Genomic DNA, 14,284 nt, shown 5'->3' with positions numbered 1-14,284 from the left:
TTGCAAATTACTATTCTTCAATAGAACCCCAACAACAACAGAGGAAGCATATGAATGAATAAGTAGGCATCAGACATAAATAAATGTACTTTTACCTATGCTCCCAGCTGATGAGCCACGGGAAGGCATAGAGCAAGGGCGGGGGGCTTGGTGTTGTGGGGCGGAGGGGGTACAACTGTAAATCCGAAGGTCTGGGCAGGCCCCCTGAAGACTCCTTAGAGCCAAGACTTGAAGGAGGCTTTGATGATGGACACACGTTCTGGGCAGAGCGAAAACAGGTGCGAAAGCCCAGGGGTAGCAGCGTGTCTGGAATGTTGGAGGAACGTCCAGGACGCCCATATGACCAGAGGGGAGGAAACCATCAGAAAACAATAGGACTGAACCAGTTTCTCCCAGTCTCCAGGAATTTCAAGTTGGCTTGTTACCCTCCACCCTTAACACCGTGCGCCACACGCCCATCTGTGACACAGAGGCCCGGCCCTGCACGACCGTTGTGCAAACCACAGCTCATTGTGAAGCTGGGTCATTGGACACAGTCCGATGAGTGTGACCTCAACGGATAAAAACAAAGATCAGAAAACCTTTCTGTGGTGGTGAGTACGGCCGCTGGACCAGAAAATGAAAATCCTGTCCCTAAAGAGAGAGAAAGAGGGAGGTGGGGGAAAGGTCTCGGCTCTGCCCCGTGGTCAACACGCTGGCCTCACTGGGTCTGTTCCCACTTCTGTAAAACGAGCTCAAAATACCCTGGACTGTGAGGCTAGAAAGCGAAAATGAGCCTTCAGATCCCAACCCAGAGGCTGTGGCTTGGGCCAGCGGTCACCCCCTCCATTCCTGCCCCTGAAGGCCCCATGCTTCTCCTTTGGCCTCACCTTCCACAAAACTCAAAACTAACTTAAGGACCCAAGGGTCAGCTCGGATGCAAGGTGGAGATCTGTCTGTCTGGCTTCTGTTCTATTTTTAATCCGAGTTCTCCCACTTAGCATAATGCTTCAAATCTTAGGGGAAAAAAGCTGGAGTCTAAATCCTAACCAAATAAAAATGTGAATTAGAACTGGCACAGTTAGTCTCCTAAGCATTTGAGAGAACGTGGAAACACATTTCAAAAGCCCCACTTGTCACCTTCTGCTGGCTGGATGCCACCCTCTGGGACTCCTTGTCCTCCGCTGCCATCGTCTGGACGGAGGAGGGACTGCAGAGACTCAGGGAGACGGAGACCCACGGGGCCAGGCGGGGAGGTGGGGACAACATGAACTGAGCCCCTTTCTTACTGACTGAGAGACCCAGGGCCCACTCCAGAGGGGCCAGCCATGCACCTCACATGAAGAGACAGGGAGCCTGGCTTGAAAAGCTGGTTTCTAGGCCCATTTCAGGGCTCCAAGGGGACCCAATGTCAATGGAGGGGATCCCAACAATGACAGACGTACCCTCTTTTCCTTCTACAAAAGAGGAAACCCAGACCAACGCAAGTAATGTGTTTTTCTTGGGGCACCTGGGTGGCTCGGTCGTTAAGCGTCTGCCTTCGGCTCAGGTCATGATCCCGGGGTCCTGGGATCGAGCTCTGCATGGGGGACCCTGCTCTGCGGGAAGCCTGCTTCTCCCTCTCCCATTCCCCGTGCTTGTGTCCCCTCTCTCACTGTTTCTCTTTCTCTCTCTCTCTGTCAAATGAATAAATAAAATCTTTTTTTTTTTCAAAGTGTTTTTCTCAAGGCTGAACTACACCTTAGGGACAGAGTCAGCATTCGAACCTGGAGCCCTGAGCCAAATCTTGGGTTGCTTCAGAGCCTGGCCACTCAGAGGACAGTCTGTGACTGGCGGGATCCGCACCCCATGGGAGATTGCTAGAATAATGCAGGAAGCTTACTGCATCAGACTCAGCTCTTTAGCAGATCCCCCTGGACCACCCACAATGTGTGTCAGAGTGTGTGATGCGCTGATGTTGAACACATAGGCATCCGACTTCCCTAGGAAATCCCCAAGGTCTACACTTTCGTTTGCTGTAAAGAAACTCAGACGATCTAGGACGACGGAAAGTAGAAAGCGATACGCGTTGTGGTGTATAAATATCCTTCTCAATATTTTCTGTGTGTATGTACACATTTTTATAAAAAACAGATTGTATTCCCCGTGCTCTCCTGTATGCTTTGCTTTTTACTTAGGGTTCTCAAGTATGATTTTTCTTTTGTGGTTGTTCAGCCAAGATTTGCTAAATGAAAAAATTGCCTAAAACAAGAGTCAGGGGTGTATGCATTCTCTATTGCTGCATTCAAAATTACTCCCAGACCGAGCACTTTCAACCAACAAATCTTTACTATCTAATGGTGTTTCTGAGAGTCCAAATCTGGGAGCGGCTTGGTGGGTAATTCTGGCCCAGAGTCTCTCGCGACATCACCAACCTGTTGCAGGTGCGGCCACCAGAGGGCTATGCCACCTGCTCCAAGCCAGCCCTGTCACTTACCTGACCTCACACAACTGCCATTTGTCCTGTCACGGTTCCCCACCTCCGCCCCTACGCTGCTCTCCACCATCCGTCGAGTTACCAGCCACTGTGAGCTTGGAAAATGGCAAATCCAACCTTGTTGCCTCCTGCTTAAAAGCCACCTAGGGTTTATCATGGCTCTTAGAATAAAGTAAATAAAAGGAGGGGCGCGTGGCTGGCTCAGTTGGTTAAGCATTGGACTCTTGAGTTCAACTCGGGTCCTGATCTCCTGGGTCATGAGACAGAGCCCCACATCAGGCTCCCCACTCAGCACAGGTCTGCTTGAGGATTCTATCCCTCTGCCCATTCCCCCTCTCATGCGTGCTCTCTTCCCCCCCACATAAATAAATAAATAAAATCTTTAAAAATAAATTAATAAAATAAAAGTCTACACAGCCTGGCAGGTCCAGCCCCTCCTGAAAGTCCTCTCTCCCCTCCTGGCCTCATCCCCTCACGGTCTGTGATCCAGCTACATCGACCTCCTCCCAGCCCCTCCTGCATGCCAAGCTCTGTCCCACTTGGACTCCCTCTAATTGACACTCCTTCCACACACAATCAGCACACACACATTTACATGGGTGCGTGTGCACACACAAGACAACCTCACAAACCATGCTCCCGCTCGGTTCTGTCTCCCAATGCCCAGACAGTGCTACGCCCTCCATAAGTGTTTGTTGAACACACCATCTCTCATCCCTCCTATCGATGGCCAACGTTTTTCCCTGGATTGTGGTTTGCCTTTAACTTTATTGCTTCTTTAGCCGTCAGAAGTCTTACATTTGACTTAGTCAAATCCATTGGTCTTTCTTTTGGGATTTCTCTGTTGCTTTGCACACAGAACATTCCAGAGTTTTGAAGAAGACCAGGTGCCTGAGCAAGGGCCCGAGTTTGAGGAATTCAGCTTAGAAGGAACCGGAAGCTGACAGCCTGGATGGAAACTGAGTAAAAGGGAGTTCCATAGGCGGGTGAGACCAGATTCAGAGGCAGCAGGGACAGGGCTAAGCATGTCCTAGGCTCCGGATTCTTGGCCTACATGTCTCCATGGTGCTCACCAAGTCCCTAATGGGTTGGGAAAGTTATTAACACCCTAGCATGTCAAGAGAAAACAGGTCAGAGCCTCCCATCTGCTAGGCACTGACTTACAAGGTAAGAATTAAAGGACCAAATAGTAGTTTATTAGATAGAGGCTGAGTGTGCGTGTGTGTGTGTGTGTGTGTGTGTGTGCGTGTGTGTTTTCACATGCCTAAATGTGTCTGAGAGAGGTTTCAGCCAGAGAACAGGATCTCTGAAGAGCCCGAGTTGGAACGTCTTCAGATGGTCTTCATTAGGTCCCCGAAGAGACTGCAATCATGTGTTGTCTCATCCAAAACCCACCAACGGGGCAAGAAGAGGGTGTTCCGGATCAAGATGTGTGTGTCCTTGAGGGCCGCAGCCTAGCCTGGGTTTCCGCCAAGGACAGGACCAGCAGGCTCTGGCCCTCCCATGCTTCCCCACCCCCGAGCCGGGAGAATTATGGGCAGCACCATGGGTAGGCTACGATAGCTGTGTCCGCAGGCGCCCTTGGCTGTTTCCAGTTTTCAGAAAAACGCCTGTGAACTGCAGCCATCCGGGAACAAGGTGCAGCCAGTAAGCTAGTGGGGGTGGGAATGTCAATAAGGGTGCAGCTCAGGCCTCTCCCGCCCTCAGCCCAAGGTGACATGGGGAGGGGGAGATCTAGAACGGTCCACCCGGGACAAGTCAGAAAATAATGGTGATACAGTGACTCCCAGTTGTTGGCAGGAACCAGGCCCTATGCTCGGCTTACTACAACTGGAGGTAGTAGGTGTAATTCTTATCCCCACCTTACAGATAAGAACCAGCGCTAGAAGAGGTTCTCTAATTCAATCAAGGTTACCCAGCAGCCTGTAGAAGATCAGGACCCATGTTGCCTGGCTCTAGGGCCCGTGAGGGCAGTCCAGGTGCCCTGCAGTCTCCCAAACCATTGTGGAGCGCAGGTGCCCATGGGCTGGGGATGGGCACATAGAAGGCAGGCCCAGGACCTTGGTGTCTGGCTGCTGGGATAGGATCCTCATGCTGGGGGACGGACTTTGATTCCAGAAAGCAAGAGCTTCTTGGGGAGGTGGGGATGAGGCTATTCAGACATTTATTATAAGACGAGTGCCTCCCCTGCCCTGTCGCGGAGCTGGAAGAGGACTATTTTAGGAACAGCGAGAGCTGTGTGGGTTCCAAACAGTTGGCGGGGAGCCGGCTAAGCCAGGTACAGACAGAGCTGGGGAGCACTGGAAACCGTGCCCATTAGAACAAAATGTTACCCGTGAGGAAGGCCGATGGGGTTTGGGCTGCGCGACCGCTGGCAACAGGAGGACACAGGACAAGGTGCCGATCTGGGCTGTGAGAGGCTCAGGCATGCTGAGGAAGAACAGAGAGGGGCTGCCTCCCCTTGCCGGGAGATCCCAGCTGCCTGCCTGGAGAAGGAGGCCCTACAGTGTGCGCTGGAGGCAAGGCGGGGAAACGGTGGGGGGAAACAGCCAGGAAGAGACCCCAGACTCCCTCCCTGATGGTCCACCCCTCCCCACCCCAGGAAGCCGGTCAACATGGTTCCTCTACTGACAACCTCAAAAGCATGACTCCGGGACGGGTCTGTGCGTCTGTGTGTCTGTGTGTGTCTATAAACTTCCCCACTTCTGAGTTGGAAACCAGGACTTATTTGGCAAAGAATGTCATCCTGGGGAAGGAGACTGACCGCCCAGAAACAGGAACGTGTAGGTGGTTTCATTTCTCAGAGCTCATGATATGGTTTATTTACCAAGGCTCTGGGATTTTTCAAAGGTAAATAATGGAATTGTTGAAAGTGTGAAAATGCATACTTGTGCAAACTTTGAGGGACTCTGTACATGTAAGCCCAGGGTCTGTGTCAGCTAAAGCTTGTGTGTGTGTGTGTGTGTGTGTGTGTGTGTATATAAATACTGAGGGGAAGTGTGAGAAAACCGAGGCTTATATCATTTTTTGAAAAGAATTTTTTTTTTTTGGCAGAAAAGAGTCATGTGCTCTGAATTTTCACTGGAAGGAATTAGAAATATGACTTGTGTTAGTAGATTTGTTTTGTTTTAATGAATAGACTTTTTTTTTTTCCAAGCGGTTTTAGGTTTACAGAAACATGTAATGGAAGATATGGACTTCCCACGTACTCCTCCCCACCCCCACCCCCACTTTCCCCCTTTGCTGGTATCTTGCATTAGCGTGGTAAGTCTGTAACAGTTGAGCCCATATGGACGCATTTTTTTTTTTTTTAAGATTTTATCCATTCATTTGACAGAGAGAGAGGAAGCACAAGCAGGGGGAGCCACAGAGGGAGAGGGAGAAGCAGGGTTTCCGCAAAGCAGAGAGCTTGATGTGGGGCTTGATCCCAGGACCCTGGGATCATGACCTGAGCTGAAGGCAGACGCTTAACCGACTGAGCCACCCAGGCCCCCATAATGCATTGTTATTAACTAAAGTCCATATTTCCATCAGCAATCACTCAGTGATCACGCTTCCAGTAGCTCCCTCAACGAGGCAGGTGCCCCAGCCTGGGGCCTCTGGTTCTATCTCTAGCATCTCTCTGCCAAGATGCGTTTGCCCCTTTGGGCTGGACTGGAACAGCCCCTCCTCAGCAGCTTCATCTGATCCCCAGGAAACACTCATCCTTCCTTCCCCCCAGTAGGCCCCGAAAGCTGCCCCCTCTTCCCGGCCCCACCCTTTAGGTCTTCCATCCAGGAGTCGGATGCCCCGGACTCTGAGTTCCAGTGGACACATATGAAGCATTCAAAGGGGTTGGCCTCCAAGCTTAAGGTAAGGGGCAGGCACCCCCAACCTACCACCTTTGTGGGGGTGTGGATAGGGGGGCTCATGGCACACCGAAGCTTTCTCTAAAATGCTTTCTCATCCAGCTTCCCACCCCTTCCTATATACCCTAGGAATCATGTCACCATGTTGGTATCTTGGTCAAACAGCCAATTCTGAATTGAAACAACTCTGTGCTTCACCCAGAACTCCCTTCCCATATCCTTTTAATGGCATTGGGACCTCGTGCCTAAAGGGCATTAAACTCATACCACCTTTTTTTACTGTGGTTGTTCTCAAAGGCCTGTTGGCCCAACAATGCTAGCACCTGCTTTCAGTCCTCCCTCACCCAGATGCCCACCCTCAGAGAACCCCTGGAATCAGGGTCCAGAGAAAGATTCATAATGTCTACCATTTTGGTGGTAATATCTACCATTTAGCAAAACATTATGCCGGTCATTTTGTATGTATCATTTCAAATAGTTCCATAGCAATGCTGTGACATGGCTACTAATATTATTCTCTTTTCACGGGAAAGGAAACAGAAAACTCAGAGAGGTTAAGTAACTTACCCAAGGTCACACAGCCAGGGATCAGAAGGTCAGGATAGGATAGTCCACTGGAATTTCATTTTGGGGTCCATCCCTCCTCCCCCATTAGCCCTCATGGTCCTGGGGGACACTACCGGCCTGCAGGGGAGGACCACGAGACCAGCAAAGGACACTCCCCAGAACTCAGTCCTTGGTCCAGGAGACAGATGTGTCTGAGGCCATACAATCAGAGCACTGCTCGGGATGCTACTATTTTCAGCTGTACTTGAACTTGCAATATTGGGTCTGGTGGCAGCTGGCAGCCACCCGGAGGGGGAGCCCTCCTGAGAATGTGGTCAACAGAGAGGAGAGAAGCACAGTGACCTGAAGAGGGGTGCTGGTCCCCACCAAGCTCCTATGCCCCTGAGTTCAGCTCTACCCACACTGGTCAGACTTCCTTTCCCCTACTAAACTCAAAGGAGCCAAGTTGTCTCCTATCTAGAGCAAATGCAGAATCCTGAGCCCCTAACAATGGGCCAGTGCTCTTAATCCCATTGTCCTACCGGGCATTTGCCAGGAGGGGCCTGAAACGGAGAGCTAGGCTCTAGTCACATTCCAGTGTCTGTTGGGATTTGAAGGGTCCCAATAATTAGACTCCATGACTCTCCCTCCCCCAGTTGTGAACCAGATGACGGACTGGCAATGGAATCAGATGGTGACCAAGACACCAGCTTTACGACTGTGGCAGCTGGGGGACAGCGTGGTGTAGGTCAGCAATGACAACTGGTTTTCTCACACTGCACCCCAGTTGTGGGCGTGCTGCCTATGGTCCTCTCCAGCCAGGGGCCGAGCCCAACAAGGCATAGTTGTAGGGCCCAGAGGAACCAAGCAGAACGCGCCCTTCTCCTGGGCGCTGGCTCCCAAGGAGCAGGGAAGGGGGCTGAGAAGGCTTCCTGCCCTCCCACCCCCATCCACCCACCCCCAGCAATCAGAGAAGTCACAGCTCCTTGGGAGCAGCCAGGGAAGGAGGGTGGAGAGAGAGGCCCGGAAGTCAGTCTAACAAGCTCCTTCCACCTGGAAGTCGAAGTGAGATCTGAGGACCCTCCCGTCACCTTCCTGGAACAACTGAGAACCCAATGGAAGCTTAAGTCTCACATCCGAAGTGGCGTTCTCTTAGCTCCGAGTTCTCGACCTTGGCACCACTGACATTTGGGATCAGATAATTCGGGGGCGGGGAGGGGGGGGGGCTGTCCTGTGTATTGGAGGAAATTTCCTTGCAGTATCCCTAGCACCTCACCATCCGCACTTCCAATCATGCCTGTCCTAAATGTCCCCAGCTGTCCCCTGGCGATGGACCTGCCCCAGGCTGAGAAGCCCCATTTTACCTGATCACAAGGAGGAGGAAGAACCACCATCCTAGACGCTCCAGCTTCAAGAGCTAGGGGAATGCGCTGCGATTGGAAAGGTAGGGACCGGGGCAAAAGGAGAGTGAGGCTGTCTATCCCGGAGGTGTTATCTGGTGCCGGGAGTTGGGGGCGAAGTAGGGGCGCAGCTCTTCGCTGGTGGAGCAAAGAGGAATAAATGTGGGGCGTACCTGCTGAATCAGGCAGGACGTTGACCTCACAGAGCAGCTGGGAGATTTCAACGAGGGATGGGAAACATCCAGAGATAGAGACAAGGGACAGCAAAGCACCTTCCGGATAGTGTTCTCTGGCAGCTGTTACCTCCCTGGTGCCTGAAGGTGCAAGGGCAGGAACTGGCCTTTGGACATGAGCCTTGGCGTGTTGCTGTGGTTAAAGGAATCCAGCCACTGCTCCCCCAGCCCGTCAGATCAAATAAACATCCTGACCTCACCCTCTGTCTATCCTCTCATCTCCTGATGGCGCCTCCCGAAGGCCAAACCCAACTGGGAGCTGGAAGAGAAGAGAACATGGCAGCTACAAGTCACAGAGTTCCGCTTCCCGGAGCACAGAGCAAGGCAGAAAGCGGATCTGGGGGCAAGTGGGGAGTGCCCAGTGCGCACACCAGGGAGAACATTGCAAGGTTGGAAGCGATGGGTTAGAGCCACACAGAGCCACATGGACAGATCTCAAAAACATGGTACTGGGTGAGACAAAAAAAAAGATAAATAACCTAACACTGTTTATGTTTAAAATGCATGCACTTAGGGGCGCCTGGGTGGCTCAGTGGGTTAAAGCCTCTGCCTTCAGCTCAGGTCATGATCCCAGGGTCCTGGGATCGAGCCCCGCATCGGGCTCTCTGCTTTGCAGGGAGCCTGCTTCCCCCACTCTCTCTGCCTGCCTCTCTGCCTACTTGTGATCTCTGTCTGTCAAATAAATAAATATTTAAAAATAAGATAAAATAAAATGCATGCACCTAAAAAAAAATACAAAATCCAAAGCAGCAATACTCTTTTCACAAGGACATCTACAAAGAAAAGATTCACTTGCTGGAGTATTTGCCTGTGGCAGGAGAGGGGGTACAGAATGGCAAAAGGGACTGTGGATAAAAGAGAATCACAAACAAAAGAGGAGCCTTGCATGGACTAGCGATCACAGAACGACATGAATTAGGCCTATGATACATTCAAATTTCTGCACAGGAAGTTGAAATGGGGTGGGGGATGGGAGGGGACATAAAAGCAAAGGAGGGAGGAAGGGGGACAGGAGGGAAGCAAGCTGATCTAGGAAGGGGCAGGTGGGTGTGAGCAGGAGCTGTCCAAGAGTGCCCACCCCTGCTCCAGAGGGGCCCCAGCACAGATGGGAACCTTCTTCACATTTCTATGAAAACAGAGGACACGTCAAGAGATTGTACAAGGTTCTCATTTCCCAAGATGATTCCAGAATTTTAAGGCCACTAAGCTTGACACCTTTGATTTTGGAACAAATTCAAGTCCAAAGACCCAAATCGAGCCCCGACTTTGCTTCCTTTGCTTCCAGCCAGGCGTGAATCATCCAACAGATGGTGGGTGAACCGGGCGAGCCCTGGGGGCTAGAGAGGCTCCCGAGACAAGCCTTGCCAAGCTAAGCAGCGGTCCTCTTCTGACAGGGGTGGCAGGACCAGGGGCTGTGTGGGTCCCCCTCTTTCTGGCTGCAGGGAGTTGTGACTCTGCACGTTCAAGCAGTGGGTGGTAGGGGAAAGGGTGGCATCTGTCAGACAAGGAAGGCGGGGCTGGAGTCTAGCTCAGCTTCTCTTCTCCTTCCGTCTCTCAGGACCTTCCCCAGCACCTCCTTTTGTCTGCTTCTCACCTTCAACCTTCTCAAGGAGAAAGGGTTTCATTGGCTCGACCAGTCACCATCCAATATGGAGACTCCTGACTGAGTAACTTCCATTGGTTCCGCCATCGTTAGCTCAACCGGGGTGAACTGGTTCTCTTGAAGCACAAAGCTTGGTGGCGCTGGGGCTTCGTACCTGCCCAAGCGACAGGTGGCAGATAGAGTGGGTCTTAATTTTGCAAGCATCACCGCATTAGTCCGTGAGCCCCTTGTCCCATGGCTCTGCCCCACCAAGATGGCCGAAACACCACCCTCTCCTGTCTCCGGCGCTAGTCTCAGAGGGGAAGGCTCAAAGGGTCCTCCTGGTCCCCACTTGGGGGCAGAGTTTAGTAGCAGGCCCATCTATTTTTATCCCCTCTAGACCGAACCAGACTGTTCCATCTAATGTTTTGTATCCGTAAAGGCTCAGGCTTTATTGATTCCCACCCAAACACGGTCCTCTAAGCCCCCAGGGCAAGAATAAGGTAATGACAATTTTGCCCAGCAGTGTCCAGGATGATTTGGTGACCAGTGCCCTCCAGACTGGTCTCTCTGGGGGGATACAAGCTGGGAAACTAAAGGCAGGGCCTCCCCAGAGCCTCCCCTTCCCAACCTTGCCAACTGCATCACCTTCTTCAGGGCAAAGAACGGGACCTCCAGAGCTACAGCAAGTAGTAACAGTGAAGACGGCCCCTTGAAATACGGTGTTGCCTGTGGCTTTCAAAGGAATGAGATGAAGAATGTTAAGAAAGGAGGCTCCTGGTCATATTTTGCGGGTGCTGGAGGTTACCACAGAGTCATCAGCGGCCCTGGTGAGCAACCCCCACCCCCAATCTTGCAGGCTCAGGCATTCACGAGCACTGTGGATTTTACGGAGTATTTCAGAGCAAAAACTGAGCAGGGAGAGTGGGGGATATATCACTCCTTCCAGAGCAAACTCTCAGATATTTTATCGCCCATGACTCTTCCCAGTCCCTGGTCAGGGGGTGCCCGCGGCTCTCTTCTCCACGCAGCCCCTGGCGGTTCTCAGGCCCCCCACTTGCTGTTTCCTTGATCCTTTCTTGTTTGTTTGTCTCTCTAATCTTCATGAAAGCTAGGTCTTCACGCTGACCCATCTGGGGCAGGGCAGCGGGGGCATGCCGGAGGGGACGGGCCTGGGGCCACGCGGGGTGAAGCCCGAGATGCCCCGAGCCCTCCCAGCCCACCTTGCCCTCAGCCTGTTCTGAGGCTTCTGTCCCAAAAAGAGAGGAGAGAAACCAGGGACAGAGAGAGAGCATCACCCGGCCGCCTGATGTCTCCATGGGACCCCTGCCCTCCTCACCACCCCACCCCTCCCATTTACCTCACTCTTTTCCTGCCAGTCCTGACTCTTCCCAGGCACCCCCCGTTCCAGGGCTCTCCTTCCTTTCGTGGAATAGTTTGGCTTCTGTCTGAGCTTCTAACCATACTCCTGCCTACTTCCTTTTCCACCACATTACTCAGGAAACCCCACTTACCACGATCAGCCTTTAGACCCAGCCCTTAGGTCTTCAGAAGGAAGGCCTCTGATTGGCCACTATTTGTCACATGTCCACCTCTTGGAACAATCATTGGGTCCAGGAGGATCTACTACTAGGTGAGGCCCAGCCTGAGACCCTTGGCCCCCTCCTACGCAGGAGTGGGAGGGGCTAGTGATTGACAGCAGCCCACCAGAAGGATGGGGAATCAGGGGTATTTGCTCCGAAACAAAGGGGTGCTGTTAGCAGAAGAAGGCTGGTGAGCACAAAAATCAGTAGCTACCTAGCCCTCGGGGTTCCCTTGGAAGTAGAAGTGGGATATGGGAGAGGGGAGGAAGAGCCTCCCTTCTTACTTTCTCCGCATCACCCTTACTTGCGATCAAAAGAATCTATCCTGTTCCAGAAGAATTGCAGGAAAAAAAATATCATTTTTGCTTTTAGTTTTAATACCCATCTGCTTTGCTAAAAATGTTTTTTTAAGAATTTTAAACTATGTGAAAGTTCATTTGTTTTGAAATTCTACAGGTTAATTCTTAATTTGACATGCCTTGAAAGATATGCTCTCTGGGGCACCTGGGGGGCTCAGTCAATTAAGCATCCGACTCTTGGTTTCAGCTCAGGTCATGATCTCAAGGTGGTGAGATCCATCCCCGTGTTGGGCTCTGTGCTTAGCCGGGAGTCTGCTTGAGATTCTCTCTTTCCCTCTGCCCTCCCCAATCCCAATAATAAATAAATAAATTTTTTTTTAAGATTTCATCTATTTATTTGACAGAGAGATACAGAGAGATCACGAGTAGGCAGAGGGGCAGGCAGAGAGAGGGAGAAGCAGAGTCCCCAAGCAGAGAGCCTGAGGCAGGACTCAATCCCAGGACCCAGAGATCATGACCTGAGCCAAAGACAGACACCTAACCAACTGAGCCACCCAGGTGCCCCTAAATGAATCTTAAAAAAAAAAAAATGCTTTCGCGGGTTTATCCCCTCTTACCTCTTCCACATAAAACTTCTGAATGACTTACTGCTAACTGTCACTGGCTTCAAGAGTTAACTTGGTGCCTCTCCAGGAAACAGACAGAGCATGACAGCCTGACCACAGAATTATCGGCCACCGGAAGAGTTTAGGTCCTTGCCACCCTGACAAACACGTCTCGCCCCAGTTCCCTTCCCGCAAGGAAACTTCTTGCTTCATCTGATGACCTTCTTCTGCGGTTTCATTTGAGCAGAAAGCGCTTGTCTGGGCAAGCCTGTTTTTTCATGGGTGGCTGAAGCCCATTTGTAAAGAGGTGAACTTCACGAGAGTTAGGATCCAAGACATGAATGTAATTAAAATCACATTGTATTTCTTGTTGATTGCTGAAGCAGATAGTAAGAAAGTCTTATCTTCAATAGTACATTTAGAATCCCCTGTCCTAGAAAATTAGTTTAAAATAATAGCTCAGAAAAGAAATATAAAAAGCTCTCGTGCCATTTATTATTAATGTGATTTATGTTAAGTCTCTCGGCGGCCTGCTAAAAACGTGCCAATAAATTAGTTCAAGAAGTGGTGCAAAATTCAATATTAATGAAGTGTTCAAACAAGCACAGACTATACCACAGTATAAGTTTGTAAATATTTTCATAAGTAATTTCCACTCCATCATGCACAGGTAACGCTGCAACCCACCCCCCTCCAAAAGGAAAAAAATCCTCATGAATTTATACTGAAGGGATGCCTGGGTGGCTCAGTTGGTTAAGCAGCTGCCTTCTGCTCAGGTCATGATCCCAGCGTCCTGGGATCGAGTCCCACATCGGGCTCCTTGCTTGGCGGGGAGCCTGCTTCTCCCTCTGCCTCTGCCTGTGCTTGCTCTCTCTCTCTCCGTCTCTCTCTCTGACAAATAAATAAATAAAATCTTTAAAAAAATTTATACTGAAGCCTTTTTTTTAACTAATAAATTTTCTGTTTCACAAATTTAATCTTTGCTTCTGGTTTCTAAAAAGGCAATAAGCCTTTAGTGTTGGCACGCAGCTCCATAGATCCCAGGCCGGCTCTACATGGCGGACAACAGAAAGCTCGTGTTACGTGGCTTAAAAAAAAAGAGAATTTGCTTGCGTGTTTGACTGCAAAGGACAAAGGAAATATGACTTCAGGCAAGGTTCCATCCAGCAGCTCAAAGGATGATGTCACCAAGAACCTTGGTATCTTTCTGCCTCTCCCCCCTGGGGGTTGTGATAGTGAGAGCCCTACCCGTCACCCCACTGCGGGACCAAGGCACTCAGTCGCCCAGCTGTCAGGTGGGCGATGGCTCACGACCCTTGTTTCATACTAGTAAGCCCTCAAATACCTCCCAGCCAAATACCATCCTCTGCCTCACCTGAGGATGCATGGCCTCCCAACAAATGGTCAGGGCGGGGGTACAATGCCGAGGCCTCTTGCCTGAATTTGAGACAGCTGAAAGGCCATCTCAGGGAGCCCCAGAGCTCCCTGTGGGACCAGCTGAGCCCTCTGCTACAACCTTGTGTCAGTTCCCCTTCCTCCTCTGCTCAATCCTCCCTGGTTTGCCCTCTTACTGCTTGCCGAGACCCCTGTCTTCTGAGACCACACCCCACTGGATTTCTGGCTTGCAGATCTCCATCCCAGAATCTGTCTCCAGGGACCCAGACCTGGGATAGCTGAGGCTTGGGAAGACTTTACAAAGGAGATGCAAACACCAGTTTGGAGCTGGAAGGTGG

At 51.1% G+C, this 14,284-nt stretch overlaps 1 long non-coding RNA gene across 1 annotated transcript; it reads right to left on the bottom strand.

The window, feature by feature from the left end:
- Positions 1-9,631: 9,631 nt before the first annotated feature.
- Positions 9,632-11,566, bottom strand: LOC308356653. Its single transcript, XR_013968116.1, has 3 exons — positions 11,425-11,566; positions 10,713-10,799; positions 9,632-10,239 (listed from the first exon to the last, which is right to left on the bottom strand). It is a non-coding gene; the product is annotated as an uncharacterized lncRNA (long non-coding RNA).
- Positions 11,567-14,284: the final 2,718 nt, after the last annotated feature.

This window comes from Martes martes (genome assembly GCF_963455335.1).
Source record: "Martes martes genome assembly, chromosome: 16".
In the NCBI taxonomy this organism is placed as follows: Eukaryota; Metazoa; Chordata; class Mammalia; order Carnivora; family Mustelidae; genus Martes; species Martes martes.
The sequence above is the reverse complement of the archived record's forward strand: the minus strand, read 5'-3'. Positions and strand labels throughout refer to the sequence as shown.